This window comes from Telmatherina bonti, assembly GCF_933228915.1.
Source record: "Telmatherina bonti genome assembly, chromosome: 12".
NCBI lineage: Eukaryota > Metazoa > Chordata > Actinopteri > Atheriniformes > Telmatherinidae > Telmatherina > Telmatherina bonti.
In genome coordinates this window covers 23,894,253-23,914,183 of record NC_136610.1, presented here as the reverse complement: position 1 = coordinate 23,914,183, position 19,931 = coordinate 23,894,253, and the positions used below count along the sequence as shown (strand labels likewise).

General features: G+C 37.2%; 1 protein-coding gene across 1 annotated transcript in view; it reads left to right on the top strand.

Moving 5' to 3' along the window:
* Nucleotides 1–19,931, top strand: part of mid2 (midline 2) — a 159,726-nt gene that overhangs the window by 39,022 nt on the left and 100,773 nt on the right. The window lies entirely within an intron of this gene.

Below are 19,931 nucleotides of genomic sequence, written 5' to 3'. Positions count from 1 at the left end.
ACATAAATAACACAAGCTTTAAATCAAACAGGAGGGTCCAGCATGGATAAGTGCTGGTCAGACTGCTGGGAGTGCAGTTGGACACAGGTCCTGACATGCAGTGCGAGAGGATTTTTCTTTTTGTTTGTTAAGATGAGGCTACCTGATAGAAATTTTCAACATTTAATTTAATAATTTGATTTACTTTGAATGCTTAACTACCATAAAACTGAGTGACCTGTCCTGTCGCTTTGCATTCCAAGATTTACTCTGGAAGATAAAATGTTTTTATTATGTTCGCATTCTAGATTAATCATATGCACAAATATTTTCCTGCAGACATAATATCCAACTATCCAGAAAGGATAAATTTAATACATTTAAACCGTGGAGTATCATATTTCATAACTATCCTGGATTATTGATCCGATATCCCCAATAAATGATATTTGAAGGTTAATCATGTTGTAAGGGTCAGTTCCTTTTTAAGATGCGCTTGTGTTGTCATTAATTATGATAAAAATAAATCTGACAAATCTTAAAGAGGACCAGGGCCGAGAAGACAGGACAGACTAGAAAGCTTAAATAATAAACATTCTTTATGCGTTGCTTCTCAGAGATTCCTCTACGAAGTTGTGGGCTCAGCCCCCAATGTTCCCAGGTCCAGGAAACGCCCCTGTCTGTAGATAACATCCTTGTATCAGAATGTTCTTGGTCCAATCTGTCAGGTAACAGCCATTTTACAGCATGAGGTGTACCTATTTAATACTGCATTTGTGGCCATGCTGTTATGGCTAATGGGTGTATTTGACCCACTGAAAACTTGTAGCATTACAGTACTTTGTTGGTACTTACAGATCTGTCTTAGTATGTTTTTGTTTTAAGCTAAAACAGTGAGGGGAACTGTTGCACACTGAATCGGATCAAGAGAAAGTGACAGAGAACAAGTGAATCAGGAGAGACTGGCAGCAAGCAGCCACTTTGTCAGTAATTAACCAGGATTTGTTAGTGCACTTCATGTTAATTTGTTCTTCTAAATAATGAACCATATTGGAAATTAATGAACACTTTCAGAATGATTAATAACCATATTTTATTATTCAGTCTGCAGCAAATAAACCCAACTGATAAGTGGACACAAATGTATTCAGTTTAATGTTAAAATAGTTTGCGACTCTGACTGTCATTATGTTTTTGCCAAAGAGACCATGAAATCCGTTCCAAACTCAGCACAGAACTATGGTAGAGATGACTCATAAATAATGATAAATGACTTGCTGAGCTCAGTCTTTCCTACTAAGGCCTGTTTTCTGTCAATCCTGGGTAACCCATTAGTTTTCTTAAACCCTGAATTAGTTGTGAACAGCTTTCTAGGGACCAAAATAAGTTTTGATTGTCCATGATTCCCGATTTAGTTTAGAAAGTCATTTTAATTTATATTGATTGACAAATATGAATACATGCACATATATATATATATATATATATATATATATATATATCTATATATATATAGATATATATATATATAGAGAGAGAGAGAGAGAGAGAGAGAGAGAGAGAGAGAGAGATAGTGTGTGTGTGTGTGTGTGTGTGTGTGTGTAAATGTATGTACAAGGTGTAAAATGAATAAGGAGGTGATGTCAGCTTACAACTCCAAGTAAAAAAGCTATATTGAGAAGACAGTGACTCGCTTTGACAGCATATTTTGCAGAATCATTCTTTCATCCAATTAAATCACCGCCCAACTAAAAAATGAAAAGTCTATGTATTTCATGAAGTGCTTCTTGTACCCATAAAAGAAAAAAAGAAAAAAAAATATTTATGGGATTCCCACAACTAGCATAGTCAGGATATAACTGTGTCTGTGTGTGTGTGTGTGTGTTTATGTTCAGCATGTGCATCTGTCATGTGTTATTGTTAGTCACTGCTCTCATCTGCAATCTGCTGTGAAATTATTGTCTGTTTTGGATGCAAACATGAGGTTTCATGCGATCTGAGCTGATTTCTCATTACCTCATCTAACCCTCCAGTTGCTCCCCTGCTTCTCTCCTCTTCCAGCTCATTGTCTTTTATCTAAAATTTGCCTTGCTTTATCTGCATCCTCCTCCCTCATTAGTAGCTTTCCCTCGTCATCCCTGGGAGCCTCTCTTGGTCTCCTGATCTCTCCCACTCTGTCTATCTTTCCGGCCCATCAACATCCACGATGGTGCTGCTTATTGCTAACTAGGCTGCCTCCAAGCCCACAGGTATGCCTCCTCCTCTTCCTCTTCCCCTCCTCCACTCCATGCTCTATTTTTAACTTCACTCTCAGAGATCTTCCCCCATGATTCTCTCTGACCCCGACTCTCATCTCTGTTTGCACCTTTCTACCTTTCCAAACAAATTGTAGCAAACTGTAAACCTATGCCTCTTTAAAAAAACAAAAAAAACAAACAAAAAAAAAAAAAAACTTTTACTTATTTAGGTCCAAAAATTTCCTCTTTTCATGTTTTTTTTTATTTTTTTTATTTTTTTTCTATTTAAGTCTATTATGCTGATAAATGAATGTTATTCAAAATCAAACACACAACGTTATATTTAGGTAAGGCAAGGCAAGGCAAGTTTATTTGTCTAGCACTTTTCAGGACAGTACAGGACAATTCAAAGTGCTTTACATGACCCATTAAAAGCATTGCAGATGGTGTAAAAAGCATAAAATACAGAACAAAGAGCAAAATCACAGTAAAATAAAACAGTAAATTATATTTTAATCATTAAAACAGCTTTGTATTTAACATGCAAAGCTGCTGAAAGCCACATTGACTTTCATTGCTGATTAAAAACAGACATGTGTTTTCCGAGGTTTCGCTCACTCGTGTCTTAAATACTTTGTTTGGTAAAGCTGCCACCATGCCTTGCAGCCTGGCAGCCATCTCAGGCATCCCACAGAGTGGAAACATAATGCACTTGTTAGACTGTGTGGCTGAAATCCAGGCTCCTACCAGTTCCCCTTCCCACCCCATCTTCAACTTTAAGATCTTTCCCAGAACATATTCTCATGACAAATGGCAGCTGGACATAACTTCCACCAGTAGATTTATGACGCATTCCTTAGATTCTGTATTTGTGAAAGAGGGAAACAATTTGGCATGCAAAGCTTTGATTTCTCTTTTGCACATGTTGATCAAAGAGCTGCAACATAAAGGATCTGATTATTCTCTTAGCAACATGTCTTGTTATAATTGAGAATGTTGTGTATTTCAGAGGCAGAGTACACACACACACATACCTGAGGCTTATATGAGGACAAAAAGTATCCTGTTTTCTTCTTTCAATTCATTGTTTTGTTTTCATAGTTTTATTCTCTGCCTGTATTGGGAAACAGTTACATTTCATTTACAGAGGCAAAGTTGTGTTGGACACAAATTGCAGCAGGGGAGAAAGAAATAGAAACCGAATAAGTGTTTAAAAGTCATTGTAACAAAACTTTTGTCCGTTGGTAAGCATTGTTTGCTTTAAATAATAGCCCCTCAAGAACAGATCACGCTTTAAATTCTTTGTGACAAAAGACAAATTTCCATTTTCTCTTTTGTTATACAACAACTTAAAGTGCTGGCTGTGTCCGATGTAAACAAGATTTTGTCAGCTTTAAATACATGTTCTGACTCAGTAATGATCCTTGTCTGTATTCCCAGACGTGGTATTTAGGGCTAAGGACAGACCTGCCTTGCAGCATTCCTGCCTGATTTCCCCATGCAGAACCAGGTAGACAGCTATGGGAGAATCCATTTGTCAAACTAACAGTCCGTCACGGCTATGGACAGCAGCTGTCAGTGGGAGGCTTTTGAGTTATTATGTGCCCCACCAAAAGAAACATGCGGAGTGTTTTTAGAAAGAGGTTTGGGAAGGATTTCACTCACATCAGTTTTCACACACACATTAACTTCCTCTTCTTACTCTCTTAGTAGTCAATCTTTGCCTGCCAGCGAGAGACATTCGACCGCAGGAAGTCTAGAGATGATGTTGACAGTAAAACTTACAAAGTTTGAAGCTTTGATGCAGCAGAGAACCAAAGCTATGAATGGACAGTAATCCTTTTAACACACTCCCACACCCTGTCATAATATTTGCAGTCCCTAAGTGAAGTGCCCATTTAAGGGCTTGATCTTTGCTCTGCAGCCGTTTCATGTTGGGGATTCGGATTTTCACATGTAATATAGTTTTACTTCCACTTGGGGACAGTCTTAGGGCACATTCACGTCAGCCTTTTTTGATTTGAATCCGAGTCTGTTTGCTCAGAAAAAAAAAAGAAATAAGAAAGTCTGCTTCGTTTAGGGAGCTGTGAATGCGCCAAACGAATTCCGATTCGGACCAAAGATGCAGATTTTGGTCCGCTTACAAACACAGGTCTCGGCCCGTTTCAAGTGAATCAAATACAGGAAGCGGACTACAAACAAAAAGTCACTCCCTGCATTTGACGTGGCATTGCATGCATGTTAAATAAATGGCGATCGCATTAAGAGTCCTCTGCCTCGTCTCTTGTACATACGAGCCCATTGTTGCAGTGTTTCTGCAGTATACTTGCATAAGACAACATAAAAACCCAAAACGACAGTAGTTTCATGCTCCATGTTTAACTTGCAACTTGAGTTTTCTTCTTCACTTGTCTTGTCCTCTCTTTTGGTACATACTAGTGCAGCGTCACCTTTAGTTGGAATGGGGATATAATATCGTGAAGGTTTGATGCGTTTGACCAAGGTGCAGTATGAATGCAATCTTGGTCTGACTGGACACACCCCCCCTACAACTGAGCCGAGTCCCCATCGGAATGAGTCCAGCGGACTATCCTGATGTGAATGCACCTTTAGAAGTTAGTAGAACAATTGACAGTGCAGGGGACTCTCGGTTGTGCTGATGTGCCTTTGATTAGATTTTTGTTATGGATTCTGTTGTTGTCAGCCCCCCCCCCCCAGCTCTAGCTGACTTTCCACCTTCATTTGGTTTAGGTGTAGAGTAATATCCAGAGACTTGCTGGATAATTCTAAGAGGCGTGCCAGTCTGTTTTTAGAGAATAACCAAAATGCTTGACTCTTCACTGGGTGAGAGAAGTGCATACGGATACCATGTTTAAGCAATAAACATGCCCTTTGTGATATGACATTTAGAAATCTACCATAGAATGTGTAAAGTAATATTCCCCTCACACACCATCCACCATGTTTTTTTCTCTGTGCATTCCTATTAACTGGCTATATAAGGAAGTATTGTGTTGAATTTAATGAATTTGGAGTGCAACTGTATCACTGCAGCAAATAAAGACGTGTGCAGTCCTGCAACTGGTCTGTGATGAGAAGCTCATTTATAAGAGCCGTCTCATCAGCAGAGACAACATGAGTTTAAAATATAAAGGAAGATGTCACTTGTTCAAGTGCACTCCTTTAACAGGACTTTTTTTTAAAAAACCACAACTGCATCTCTTCATTTAAAAGGTACCCCTAAAGGTACATTAGAGGTTACTCAAAGATAATCCAAAAAATTACATCAGTTTCTCAAGACACAGCTAGCATTTGACATTGTGTGCTAAGAGGTTGAAAGAAGTATTGTCCAGTTTTTCTAATGAAAGGTTCTGGGAATGCTGGAGCCCATCCCAGCAGCTATTATGTAAGAGGCAGGACATGCCCTGGATAGGTCATTAGTTCCCAACACACAGACAGTCGATCAAACCCAGAATCATTTGTACTCAAAACTTAGAACAACCACTTGATTTACTGTAAAAGGAACCTGAAGCACCAAAACAGAAACCCCACACATACATAGGGAGAACATCTAAACTCTACAAAGAAAGGCAGCAGCTGAGACTGAAGGAACCTCCTGGCTGGGAGGTGACAGTGTGAACCACTACACCACAATGCAACCCACAACAAAACCTGATACGTGGTATTACTCCTTTGAAATTCCACACAACAGATGGTTAAATGTCTGTTGAAATTGGCACTGATCACTTTCTTTTTTCTTCTCTTGGCATCTACTGCCAATGCCTTTTTTTTTTTAGTTTCTTAACCTTTGCTACTATACCACAAAGAAAAACATGATGTAATTTGTTTTGACCACTTGCAAGATCTGCCTGTGTGACAAAATGTAATAAAGCACTACATATCTGATGTCAGATACTGCAGTTACGAAGGTACATAGTGCTGACTAGGAATAAGCAGCTTCCATTCTCCCTGTCCAAAATCGAAATACCATCAGAATAATTTTGAATATTTTATTTTTAGATAGATTAGTTATTGCCTTCTGTTTTAGACATTTTATTTGACCCTCGTGAATGCATTAGAAAGCTCTTTGTATAGTGGGTTTTGTCATTAGCCACACGAGTCTTTTCATCATTCTGATCTGCATTTGCTTTATTCTTCTCTTATCTCCCTCTATTTCCTCTGATATTTCTCTAATAATTACCCTTATTTACTTCCCTTTTTTCGGCCTGACAATAGCATACATTCTGGACAGACAAGTTTTGTTTCTCCACTTTCCTTCTTTCCTAATCATTGCATTTTTCTGTCCTTCCTCTCTATCTATCTCATCCCTCCTCTGGTGCATGCCTTCTGAAGAAGTATCCTGCAGTCTGCCTTGGCCAGGTATACCTCTACAGATGAAAGGTTTGTAGCCAGATTTCGCATTCAAAGATGCCTTCTGCTGCATCTCTGCTCTCCATAGGTAATCAGTAGTCCCTGCCAGGTAAATGGAACCAAAGAGGACAAGGAAAGGGAAGGAAAGGAAAGGAAAGGAAAGAATAAAAAGTGGAGGTTAGGTTGAGACAAATGGTAACAGGCAAAATAGAGAGTTCTTCAGTCTTGTTCTTACTCCTCGTGTGGAAGTTGCACCCAGCCTCTGAGCAGTATCATCAAAGAAGCTTGACGTCCAGGTGGATACAGCCAGGGGATGTGTGCCCCTTCTTTCACTCAGCCTACAGTTTGAAGCTCCTCTTACTGAGTCTGAAGGCTCCCACAGGACATGAATGGGTCTCTCGACATGTTCGTGGCATGTGTGTATCATCTGATGTCTGCTGGAGTCAGACAGAGGTCTGAGTTTACTTTACCGGCATCTTATCTCCTCAGAAAAATCAAGTCAAATGTGTCCATCAAGGTGAAATTTAAGGATTCTGTTCTCAGTTTACTCTGAATAGATACCTTCCTCGGTTTTAAATAGTTTTATTAAAACATATGAAAACTTATGATCTTGACTTGAATGTGCAAAACATTTGTTACTGGTTAATGCAACCTAAAAGTAGCACTGTGGATTATTCCCTGGATTCTCACCACATGAAGCTTCTGATCTGCTTCCACTGTGATTCCATTGTCTGTCATCATATGTGCATGGATTTATGTGTTGTGTTGAAGAGGAAAGATTTTGGTACAATAACATTTCTGCTTTGTTTTTGCAGTTTCCTGGCTTATTTGGTTGCAGTCTGAATCCCACTAATCAATCAGGCTTGGGAAGGATTTCTGTGTATTAGAAATTTGAAGTAGTGAGCCATAGTCTGACACTGATATGGATTTCTACCAGCATTTTGATTAAATCCGTGCACAAACAAGAGTCGGCTTTAAGAACATAGTATTGGCAGTGATATACACAATCTTTTGCCTTCATATCTTAGCTGAACACAGAAAGTCCCAAAATATTGAGGCTCAGTCAGCAGACAGTTGTTGTTGGTTGCATCACATGACTATAACATCAGGCAGTTGTTTAAAGCTTATTCTTATTATGTTTTCAAGAAGCAACTGAACAGATAAGAAGCTCTGTATGCAACACCAGAGACAGGAAAACTGGGAAAGTGAAGAAGTCACTGCAGTTTAAAGAAGTAAGGGACAAAGACCTGAATCAAAAGCATCACAGGAGGTAAAATGGATCGGAACTTTACACTTTAGACTTTACACATGCAATGGTTTATCTGAACTTCATAAAAGAGGATATCATTTAAATCTAGTTGAAACACAAGTTAAATATATATTAGCTCCATTAGTTAACATTGTAAATGAACTTCCTCAGTGACCTCCATAACACTTTCCTAAAGGGAAGCTTTCTATCACTGCAGATCCTTGTTTATTTTGTCTTGGTTTAAGCTCTGAATTTTGTCTTTGAAAAATAATCAATACAAAGCATAGAAGCCTCTTCTAAAAAAAGAAATTGGGTTGCCATGCAGGGAATATGTCTGTACAATGCTCTCATATATCTTAGTGTAATTCTGAGATCTTGTTTTCTAAGACATTGTAAAATTTTAGTCAAATCAAAACACAGTACCTTGCTTATATAAACAGGATCTTGTGACATGACTGACTAAACATGTTCTGTTTATAATAGAATAAAATTTGTTTTATTCATGAGGCACATTTTATACCAAAAGCAGCACAAAGTGCTTTAAATGATAACACAATTTGGAAAAACAGTTTTAATATTTGTATGTATCGTTTGAATCCAAATGATTTGTTCCTTTTAAAATAGACATCTTTCAAGGTAATCTCTGCAGAGATTATTGGCAAGACAGGCTGGTTTTATGGTAAATCTAGGAAGACAAGTGAGATAATGTACTGTAGGACTGGGCTGAGAGATTTTGCCTCTGGATAGTGCAGCAACTGGAGATTGTGAGGGGAGGCAGTGCAGGCAGTAAAACAACTGACAGTTGGTCATTACCAAGACGCAGGTGGGCCAAAAATCAATCATGCCAGAACTGGTCTGGACTGTGACAGATGCCCGACATCTGCCTGATGAAGAGCTCGGCTGCTCCTCTGAGAGGAGAAAAGGGGGGGTGAGCAGGGTTGGACTGATGATGAGTTGTGAAAATGAAAATGAATTCAATTCAGCAGGAAAGAAGCAAGAAGATGCAGTAACATGTTCATGAAGAAATATTGACGAGATATTGAAGAAAAAACAGAGGCCTTTAAGATATTTCATAAAAGCTGAGGAAAGACAGTAAAGAAGAATAACGCTGAAGATATATATTTTTTTTTTATTACCTGAGCTCAAGCTGTCCATTCATGTGGTTTGTGATGATGTAACAACATTTTAAATTTCTCCATGACTTTTTAAAATGTGTCACTTTGTGTTTAAATGACACATTTATTGGCTATTTAAGTGTCTGCTCTAAACATAGGAGCAAGAATCTCAAGTGTGAAATGTCACAGCATTATTGGCCCACATGCATTGACTCAGAGCACTTAAATTAATTAATTTCGAGATTTTATATATATTTATATATATATATATATATATATATATATATATATATATATATATATATATATATATATATATTAATTAATTAATTTCGAGATTTTATATATATTTTATATATATGTGTGTATATATATATATATATATATATATATATATATATATATATATATATATATATATATATATATATATATATATATATATATATATATATATATAAAATCTCGAAATTAATTAATTAATTTGAGTGCTCTGAGTCAATGCATGTGGGCCAATAATGCTGTGACATTTCACACTTGAGATTCTTGCTCCTATGTTTAGAGCAGACACTTAAATAGCCAATAATATATATATATATATATATAAAATATATATAAAATCTCGAAATTAATTAATTTAAGTGCTCTGAGTCTGCAGTCTTTTTATTACAGCTTTAATGTCTGCATGAGGCCCAGAACAAAATGTGTCTTTGGTGATGCTTTATTCCAGTTTTGCTCACCATTTCTGCAGAATTAATTATAACACACAGGAGTCATTGTTGAGTCTGTTTCTGTGTGGTACTACTTCTATTTTCACAATGACAATATATTTTATTGTACAAGCTTTGGAAGTAGCCTTCAGACAATAGATAAGCAAACAGCAACTTTTTTATCATTGTTTGCACTAATTCTTCATTCCTGTATGGTATTGCTAAGATTGTCCCGACTCTCCTCTGTGAAGTGAAGCTGATACATTTTTATTGGCGACTAATCGATAGGATTATTGTTTGAGGCATTTAACTGGGTTAAGTCTGTTTGTCAAGCACTTAAATGAGTGGTGCATCTTTTTTTGTCCTCAAAGTTTATGCCTTTAAAAGTAGTTTTCTTATGGATTTTTTTATAACACACACTTTACTTGCAAGTTTTTCTATTTTTTAATTAACCATTCACACACACACACACACACACACACACACACACACACACACACACACACACACACACACACACACACACACACATGCACACACACACACACACACACACACACACACACACACACACACACACACACACACATACAGACAAATCTGGAGGCAATGCAGGGTTCATAGCTGTCCCACATTCCTGTGTGTACAACAATAAATCATAACGGAACAATTAATCCTTGACAAAAGGAAGTGAAATGTTTCTGCATGACAAGAATAATTTATATGCATGTATTTTACCCCAATATTTCTGGGTTGCAACAACATCTGGATACAGTGTATCCAGTGTTTTATGTACTTACAGTAAAACACATTATTACATGATGTTTTCCATGTTTTTACAAAAATACTATCACTTTATGATGTGATAGGGTCCCTTTTTTATTTGAACGAAAGCTCTACATAATTTTACATTTGTTCAGTTAATTATTTGATTTTTTTGTGGTGAGGGAAACATATCTGTGAATTGAAAATTTATTTTATTTAGTATCAAAAGAACTAAAGTTTAGAGCCTGGAGGAAAACAATACATGAGAGTCTTAGTAATTGCAGTTTTTACTGTTCTGCATGAACTAGCCTCCAGTCACATCAGCAGAACATCAAATACACCTTCCTACCCTTTATATAGTGTTTATTTTTTATGTGAACAATGAGTCACAGTGAAAAAAAAAGGCATAAATCATTTAAATTGACTTCATAGATGTTGCTTTAATCTCAATCACAAGTTACCAACTCGTTCTCTTTAATAACCTTGCCCAGGAGTCTGGGCAGGGATGAGAGGGATCTGTCACTAAGGCATTGTCGAAAATTTAAGTAAAGTTTCTCTTACTAAACATGGACTCTGTTGGACATCTTAACGCTTAACCATTATTTTTTCTCAACTTTAACCACCTATGTTGTAAATAGTGTAGTAACAGATTGAAAGGAGTTAATGACTAGCATGGTAAGTGTAAAACAGTATATATATATATATATATATATATATATATATATATATATATATATATATATATATATATATATATATATATATATTTAAAGGATTTAAATATATATCAAGAAGAACAAGAAATTGCTGAAATTATTATGTGTATTGAAAAGAAAAAAGATGTGCTGTTCAATTGAAATGAACCCTAATGAGCACAAATTACAGTAAGGTCATTTCTGGCTGTGAAAGAAAGAAAACTAGAGATAGTTTTGATTATAGCAGCTCATTCTGTCAGCATATTGGCTTTCTAACTCATGAATGCTCAGTAGATATAAGCTACTGGTAGATTTCCAGCACTTGTTTGGGTTACACCCAACCTCAAAGTCTGAATTTATTTTGCGCTTTTGTGACACTTCACACTTTATAAACGCCTCAAATGTAATGGAACTAATTTTCTAGGTAGTACTCAGCAATAATAATCCTAATGGGCACACACACACACACACACACACACACGTAGCACACTCAATCTGGGGAGAACAGAATGAAAGTACACAATAAACGTTTTTCTTTCATTTTTTCCAAACATTGTTTTTACAATCTCCACATTTTATCACCATCAGGTCCGGTTGACCTGAACGCGTAATAACTTTGCAGATGGGTCCACTGAGTACTCTCAACAAAATATACTTTTCAACATGTCCACAGAAAATGGGCCTAAACCAATTCGAATCAGATTGAAAATATAGTTCATTTTATTATTTTTCTTTTGGTAAAAGCTGAAAAGAGGCCAGTATAACTTGAGGGGCTCACAGGAGTTACACTCAGCTGCACAGTGAGCAGCACATGCTGTCATGACCAAAGGACGGGTTCAGGTTCATGTATGATGATGCATGGAATATAACATGCATCATCCACTTCTACAGCACACTCACAGTATTGGGTGAGAGAAAAGATTAGTTTACACTCAGAGATGCCTGACATCTCTTTAAAAATGCATGAGGGTGTTTGCTGCCAAACTGGGTATTATGCAATCTAATGAGAATACGAAGGACATGCAACCAGTGTATGTTATGAATAATGAATAAAGGGACAGTTTAGGGTCTCTACACTATCCACTATTCATGATGTCATGACCACAACAATACTATTTCAATGTTGAACATTTATTTGTTGGTTTTTTTGGTTTTTTGTTTTTTTTTTCAGATAAACCTCATATTTTCTGTCACTGTGACGATTTAAATCTTGTGCAGTCATTACAGAAGGGCCCGGAAAGGTTAAGGCAATCTGCAGGTTCTTTGTGAATTGAACTTAAAGGCAGATTTATCTGCATTTCATCATAATTTGCACATATCTTGGTAGGTGGGACATTTCAACATGGTGTTTTTATTATCACCCATATGTAAATATAAAAATGTAAATGTGTAATTGAAAATGGAAAAAGTACACTGTCTTCATCAGGTTTGCTTTCCAATACATTGCATTTGTTAAACCTTTCCTTTTTCATGCATTGAGTTTGTTCATTTTAAGTCCTGTAGATTACAACATATACTGCTCCACATCTCTTAGTTACTGTACTCCCCCAAAAACAATCTACCTGGAGTATCTTATGTTGCCTTCCTTTTTACCGCCACATCCGCTCCTTACTGCAGTCCAAATCCAAATCTGCAACATTTCTTTTAAGCCTTTTTTTTTTTTTTTTTAACTTGATCATGTTTTTAATAGTTTTTATCTAACTATTTTCCTTTCTTTTAGATTTTTAATTCAAAATCATGCTTCTTATTTTCTAATGTTGATGTCTCTGCAAAGCACTTTGAATCACGCTGTTGTTGAATTGTGCTATACAAATAAACTTGCCTTGCCTACTATATCCTGCTTTAATCATGCATCTCATCACAGGCCCAAAGTGGATTGGGGGGGGGGGGGGGGGGGGTAATGAGATTAGGCCTGTACGTGTTTACATGTTCTGATTTACATTGAGCTCTCCCTGCCTTTCTCTGTCTGACCCATATTCCTTCCTATCCCTCCTCCGTCTTTTTGCTTTTTTTTGTCTCCTCTCAGGCTCTGTCTCTTCTCTACCTCAGTTGCCTGCCTCCTGCAATAGGATATGCAAGCTTTGTTAAATGCTAATCAGTCGTATTATCAGCTCTAAAGTAGCAAGGCTTTAATTCCCAAACTGCACTATCTGATGTTGATGCAGAAACTAATAAGCATGTTAGTCTGCCAGTGATTTGTGATCAAAATACCCTCAGTGCCTTCCCTTTTTTTCCCTTCCCAGTCTGAAGACCCACAAACACCTCAGTTCTAACTCAGTGGAGTTTTCCAAACAGAAAATTGTGTATATAATAGAGAATATTATGTTATGCTGATAATAACAGCATTTACCAGGGAGTCCTCTGAAGGAAGCATAAGCAGGAGAGTTATACTGATGCAGTGTGAAATAGATTAGATCAATGTGCCTTTTTAAGGTCCTAAACAACATATGTGTTCCGTTGGAGGAGTGAGATACTTGCCTTACAGTATTTATATGCAACACACATTAATAAACACCTCTCTGACTTTGTGGAGTGATTTTTAGAGTGGATATACATATGACAGTCTGCAAGACTTAGTATGTTTGGGGACTCAGTTTAGTTGAGGGCTTGCAACATTTAGCTGGTCAGAATTTGCTTTTGCATTACCCTTGCTAAGACAAACTGGACCTTTTGAGTAAAATACTCCCACCCTTACCATAAGCGGCTCTGCAAAACGTATCAATGGATAAGAGAAGACAAGGAATAAAAAGAACACTCACTTAACTATTGGTTTATGCAGGGATACCTCTGTTTTCACTCGGGATGTTTGATATTGGCTTATTTAGTGATATCCAATAAAGTGATTTCGTCCAACTTTTAATTTCCAATTTCGTTATCAACCAATACTCATATTTTTTGAGGGAGTTGTGTCAAACAAACAAATTTATCTGGAAAAATATACATTACATCTCTTATATTTTGTCATTTTGAGTTAGAGAAGGTGAATTTCAAGAGTTTGATATATATATGTGTATGTTGTGTAAAAGTTGTGTCATTAAAAATGTTAATACCAATACTGATAATTACCCTTATTGCATTTTTAATGCTGATATCAACAGATAAAACAATTTTGTAAATCACTTTTAAAATAAAATTTTTCTTATTGAGATGGAAAAATAAATGTAAAAATGTCCAACATGTTCAAGCACGTTATGAATTCCCACATCTTGCTATCTTTATTATCTGTGATGTCAGTTCAAAGATTAAATCTGCCTCCAGATTTCAGTTATTTGCAATCTACATGCTCCTGCAAAAAGAAGTCCCATGAAAACCACTCCATTAATAGCCCGCCACTAATTTGCCACTTGTTTTTGCACCAAAACTCAACTTTTTGCATGATAGAATGGAAAACCCCAGCCACTTTGATCCAACAGATCCTGACAGCTGACAACCAGCCTCATGTTCCCTAGCTGGTCAGCTGCTCAAGGAAAAGGACATGGATGTGACATTACGGAAACATGTTGAAGCTGGATTTGAATCCAGATTCCTGGATAAGGTCTTGGAAGGCCACACTAATGTGAAAGCTTGTCACATGAGTTTAGGAAAGGGTTAAGAGAGTTTTGATGAAACATTGGTCCAGGCTCCAGAGAGGACGGTTGCTGTTATGTGCCGTACTATTTATATGCACTTCAGCCCTACTGGCATGAAGTGTTTAGTCAGTTTCTCCTAAGTTTCATGAAATTTCTGAAGCTCCAGTTTCCCTCCACAGGATATTCAGCTCATTTGAAAAAACAGTTTTAAATTTGATCCCAATGAGGCCCCAAAAGCTCTTAAACACGTCATGCCTGATATTATCCAATATTAATAATAGTGTAGACAAACTACTGACTAGATAAAGACTATAATTATGACAATGTCAAGGGCCTGAGAAGAGATGTTGAAAACACTCTTTGAACCTTATACAGTAGTATAAATCCCATGCTTGTATTGTTAGATAGCATGGCCATTTTTCTGGACACTTTTTTAAAACTACTTTTTTTTTTTTTTTTAGCTTTATTGTGCATTTTTGTTCAATAGTGTTTCTTTTATTTCATTGTGTAATGCATAAAGAGAAAAACATTCTAACGTTGCAGCTCATGGATCACTGCTGCTTCGAGCCAAATGACCTTGCAAAGAATGTGTTGGTTTGTTTTTCTCTCTGTGTGTGTCGGTAGCAGCAAACACAGCAGTCGTCACTCTTCAGAGTTTGGTCTATATGTCCATTAGCAGCCGGCGTTCGGCTCCAGTCTGTCTTGGTGTGGAGCCAGAGGGTGAAGAAGGCAATGTGACTATGATAAGAAATCCTAGGCAGTTTCTCAGCAGAGCAGACAGAGATACAGACACACACACACACACACACACACACACACACACACACACACACACACAACTGTTGTAAATCAAAGGACATAGTTTTGTTTTTATCAGATTGTTACTGGGTGTTCATTTGTGCCAGCTCACATCTAATCTTCCCATAGCTCTCGCAGATCTGGCCCTGTCCCTGGTGTGATTTTAATCTAACCTGTTCACTATCTAAATCCATTTTATCTCAATGCCAAACTAAGAGCAAAGCACAAATTATTAGATTCAGCCATCTCACTTTAGGCTATATGTCTGTGTTCATTAGATGCAACTTTTGACACTTGTAGCAAAAGTCCACAACTCACTACAAGTTCCAGTTAACATTTTCTGAACTGAACTTTTGTGAACTTCAGTGGGAAGACGTTGGAATACCAGCATTCATGAGCTTTTCATTGGCTGCAGTGCTTCTTTTGAGGAAGTTTAAAAGATCTTCCTTTCTGGATGCAAAACAACCTCACAATTATTTTTGTGTCACATGCTTATGTATTTTCATCATTTCTGGAAGTGTGAGCAGAATATTTACAGTCTGACTCTGCCATAAAAAAGGCCACATGTGGGGTTGGAAGTCTAATGGAAATCCAAGCCAGAAACTTGTTCTTGCATGCCCTCTGTTATTTATTGATCTGTTTATGCAGACATCATTATAAATGAGAAATAATACAGCCAGAGGATCGTGCTTTTTGTTTTTGTTGTGTTGATACCTTTGTTGAATAATGGCAGCTGAAAGCAGTTCAGGTTAAGTTAAAAAAATAGGATTGAAATAAATAAAAAAAACTAAAAATTAGCCAGCAAAGCCAAAATTAAAAATTACAGTTGTTGAGTTATATTTGCACATCACAACAGTAAGAAACATGCAGGCAGAGGGTGCAGAAACACCCTGCACTGCATCAAAGATTCCAAAATCCTGCAGGGAGCAAAGTTTTGTGTGTCTCATTAGTGTTTTTCCTGATCACTTCATGTAGTGGTGGCCGACAGAAAGACTGGGGATGCACGATACGTCCCTGATGAGCAATGGGCTGAGAGAGGAAAGAGGAAGACAGGAGCTGATGCATTTCCTCTGGACACACACTGTTCGCTGGTGCTGGTCATTTGTCATGCCCGCATGCATGTTGAAGTGCATGAGTGTGTCTGTGTGTGTCAGTGTATGAAACTCACTCACACACATGGAAACAGACATACATGTCCACACACATGTATTGTGAAGCTGATGGCAATGTGATATGTGCTTTACCCTGAGCCACAGCGGCACAAAGGTGAGGCCATGTCTCCTGTGGCCAGTATGTTTACCGTCCACAGCAGCTTCGCTCCTCCAGCACGTCCTCATTCTGTCACTGGACCCTCCGTCCTTCATATGAATTCATCATTCTTTACTTCACGTCACTGCTTTCTGAGAGACTTGTCTTTATGTAAATAGTTTCAAATTGAGTCACTGGAACAGTTTTGCTAAAAGTGCAGCGATGTCAGTCATCGGATGCTTCATCTCTTTTCTTTAAAGTGAAAGTGTCTCTGGGCACCTACTGACCCCATAATTGCCCGATGCATTCATTTGTGTGTGTATGATAGAATAATGTGCTCAAGATATAAGCTATAGGTTTTATGTGTGTGAGTGGGTGAAAGGGTAACTAATAAGTAATAGTGTGTAGGTGCTAGCTTCATCTCTCCACATTAATTCCCATCTATGTAACTCGGTTTTCCTTAAGAAGTGAAATCTTAATAGCTGTAATCCATTGTTTTTAGTTGTGTGTTTGCTGATATATTTGCTGTAATCACATGGGAATGATGGCGTGATTATATGAGTCGCAGTGGCTGAGAATGAGAGCAATGAAAAAAAAAAGAAATAAAAAAGAAACAGGCTGCTAACAAAATGTCAATAGCAATCCCCTGACCAATCATTGCTGCATGGAAAAGAGCTGCTTTGCACACACACTGAGTAAACATACATTAGTACTCTTCAATCCACAAATTGCTGAGTTCATTGAGAGTGCCGGATGCTAAAAGCTGCTGTGCAGTGCAGCTGACTGCCAGACTCAGAAAATTCAGATGTCCGTGTGGTCAGCGAGTGAAGACAGCAGTGATGGGTGCCTGAGGCTGAATCCAGGCTTAGTGTGTGCACTCAATCAGCCAACCATTCTGTCAGGCTCAAAGGGTAAAAGACCTATTAAAATCCAAAATACCTCCACTGGGAATTGCAGTGAGATTCACTTGTAGCTTGCTCTAACTACGTGCTCAAGGGAGACTGTTATGTTAAAAAAAAAAAATCATATTTGCATATGGAAGGTTTTTGTATGAGGATGGGGAGTTCTATACATTGTACTAATCAAAATGTAAATATATACAGTTGTGCTCATATGTATTCATACCCTTTCATTAAAGAAAAGGCTAAATTTACAACAGTCACTCAAATAACTGCAGACTTAAAAAGGAACAATAATTAAAAATTTGCCAAAATATAATTTAGTCATATAAGACACTATTTTTTCAATTAATTGAGTTGAAGAAAGAAAAATAACAAGCAAGCAAACTGGTCCTGGACAAATTAAAGCACTTCTCTGTTGAACAGTGGGACAAAATACCTGTCAACAGGTGCAGAAGTCTGACTGAGAGGAACAGAAAACGCCTGACTGTAGCGGAAACATTAAAGGATTGTTCAACAAAATGTTAGTTTATGTGTGATGCAATATGTAATAAATTATCTTATTTGTTTGCTTTTTTTGAAAAAAAAAAAAAAATTTCTATTGAACCAGAATTAGAAAATAATGTAATGATTTTCATCAAATTTTTATTTATTATTACTTTAGTCAATTTCAGCTTATTTTACAGGCAGCTGTTTTTTTCCTTCTTTAATGAAAGGGTATGAATACATATGAGCACAACTGTATATATAAATGTGTGTGTGTGTGTGTCATTGTTTGGCAAAAGCACATAACTGGAGAGTTTATCATGTTTTGCATTCTGTAATCAGATTAAATTCCATTTGCCTTGTGTTTCAGGTAGCATCATGTGACTCGTTTGTATCTTGTTGGGAAAAAAAAGCAGTCAGATAACTGGTAGACAACCTACAGGGCAGAGCAGATTAGCAAGACAATTTGCACACTGGGAGCTTTGGCAGACAGAGGGTGGCCACAGACGGTTATGGAGACAAGAAAGACAAGAAAAAGAATGACATTTGTGTTTATAGATATATCCAACATGACAGATGGGTAAACATGGTAAGCAGTGAGATTAAAGAAACCAACAGGCTCTCAGACGCTTTGTGTGGTACCGTGTTGTTGACAGTCGGAGAACACACCAGGCCACACCTCGTCTGGAACTGTTTACCCAGCAGCCTCCTCAGTGTTTTGTAGGTGTGTTTTATTAAGTGGCATCTTTTAGTTTTCAAAAGTTTGATTCTTAGTTTTGTGAGAGTTTTATTTTTGCCCTTTTATATCGAAAAGCCTCCCAAAATTACCTCAATGATGTGAGCTTCATTGGAGCTGTGGAAATAACTGAAGAAATACATTTTGGTGCTTAATATGACCAAGAGTTCAAAATGCCTTTAAAATATTCTTTTGGAGACTTTTTACATCTTAAAACTAAAATGTCAGCTTATTAAAACATCAAATGTATCATTTTTAACTGTGTTGGAGGCTAAATCTTCATGTGATGTTTATTTTTTTCCTATTTTAACCTCAGTAAACCAAATGCTCATTTTACAATGCTTTTTTTATGTTTAATATCTATATCACAACTGTATCACACATGACCATGATTCAAAGGAGCAGTGCACAAGAGACAAATCAAACTTTAAGCCATAATTCATCAGACAGGTGCGGGCTGTGGGTGGGAAACAGCCACAACTTGCTAGAGCAATCTGCTGGAAAACCCTGCAAACCTTCTTAACCTCTGCATTTTTTCCAAGTACATGACGCACACCCAAGCAGCAAAACACACACTTGCATTCAAAAACAGCACACCCACCTCTTCAAGGCCAAGTCAAAGCTTATCTCTGGTATGTTTTCTTTGCATATGTGTGTTACCATACGATGATATGATCAGAATAGTTCAGTCATTCAGGAGTAGTAGGTGCACACAAGAACACGTGGGTTTAACTTGCTGTAACAGACACACAATACTGTAATTAATACAGGAAATTAAAGTGTGATATTGCCCATCTTATAAACCCCTTTTGCTCAAGTTTAAAACTATGAATATTGTAATTGTTGCCTCGGGGCCTTTTTTTTTGCAACAGAGTGGTAGCACTATGCCTCCCTCTTTTACTTATTGATGGCAATGAACAGGGAGGCTATTTAATAGCTTGTCTGAGACCTGTTTTTATTGCCCAGGGTTGCATCATTTTCCAGAATAAGAAAATGAAAAGTGAATGTGGCCATTGATTCATTCTTCAGCCAGACTGGAAAAACAGCTGTCACCCAACTGCCTCCATAAAGGTG